Consider the following 1,743-nt stretch of genomic DNA (forward strand, 5'->3'; position numbering starts at 1 on the left):
CCGTTCTTGGCACTGTCTAATACGTCGGCCGATGATATTTAAAGATTAAGATTAAAGTACCAATGATTGTCACACACACACTAGATGTGGTGAAATTTGTCCTCTGCATTTGACCCATCCCCTTGGGGAGCAGTGGGCAGCAGCGGCGCCGCGCCCGGGAATCATTTTGGTGATTTAACCCCCAACTCCAACCCTTGATGCTGAGTGCCAAGCAGGGAGGGAAACGGGTCCCATTTTTATAGTCTTTGGTATGACTATACGTATCATTTATTTTGGGAGGAATACAAAGGCATACTGGTGATGATACCAGATCTTTATGCACTAAAAATCAATACTCAAATCAAAATATCGATACCTTACCTTAGTTCAGGGGTGTCCAAACATATATTGTTAGTATATTGTGTATATACATTCAGAATCAGAATCAGAATAGTTTTTATTGCCATTGTTTGAGAACGGGTTCACAAGTATCCCACACTTCTCTTTTGTAAAGTAAATCTACAGCAGGTATAGATCATCTACATCAACTATATGATTTGCCTGAGAATCTGGAGAGGACAAAAAATAAATAAATAAATAAATAATACAAAAATTATACTTGTTTTCCTCCCACACACACACCCTTGTCTTCCTCCCACACACACCGGCTTGGGTGTATAGTTGTCTTCCTCCTACACACACCCCCTTGGGTGTATACCTGTCTTCCTCCCACACACACCGGCTTTGGTGTATACTTGTCTTCCTCCCACACACACCCCCTTAGGTGTATACTTGTTTTCCTCCCGCACACACACACCCTTAGGTGTATACTTGTTTTCCTCCCGCACACACACACCCTTAGGTGTATACTTGTTTTCCTCTCACACACACCCCCTTGGGTGTATACTTGTCTTCCTCCCACACACACCGGCTTGGGTGTATAGTTGTCTTCCTCCTACACACACCCCCTTGGGTGTATACCTGTCTTCCTCCCACACACACCGGCTTTGGTGTATACTTGTCTTCCTCCCACACACACCCCCTTAGGTGTATACTTGTTTTCCTCCCGCACACACACACCCTTAGGTGTATACTTGTTTTCCTCCCACACACACCCCCTTAGGTGTATACTTGTTTTCCTTCCACACACACCCCCTTGAGTGTATACTTGTTTCCTCCCACACACACATCCTTAGGTGTATACTTGTTTTCCTCCCACACACACACACCCTTAGGTATATACTTGTTTTCCTCCCACACACACCCCCTTGAGTGTATACTTGTTTTCCTCCCACACACACCCTTAGGTGTATACTTGTTTTCCTCCCACACACACCCCCTTAGGTGTATACTTGTTTTCCTCCCACACACACCCCCTTGAGTGTATACTTGTTTGCCTCCCACACACACCCTTAGGTGTATACTTGTTTTCCTCCCACACACACCCCCTTAGGTGTATACTTGTTTTCCTCCCACACACACCCCCTTGAGTGTATACTTGTTTCCTCCCACACACACCCTTAGGTGTATACTTGTTTTCCTCCCACACACACCCCCTTAGGACGGCGTGGCGAAGTTGGTAGAGTGGCTGTGCCAGCAATCGGAGTGTTGCTGGTTACTGGGGTTCAATTCCCACCTTCTACCTTCCTAGTCACGTCCGTTGTGTCCTTGGGCAAGACACTTCACCCTTTGCCTCTGATGGCTGCTGGTTAGCGCCTTGCATGGCAGCTCCCGCCATCAGTGTGTGAATGTGTGTGTGAATGG

Source organism: Entelurus aequoreus, linkage group LG08 (genome assembly GCF_033978785.1).
Source record: "Entelurus aequoreus isolate RoL-2023_Sb linkage group LG08, RoL_Eaeq_v1.1, whole genome shotgun sequence".
Classification (NCBI taxonomy): domain Eukaryota; kingdom Metazoa; phylum Chordata; class Actinopteri; order Syngnathiformes; family Syngnathidae; genus Entelurus; species Entelurus aequoreus.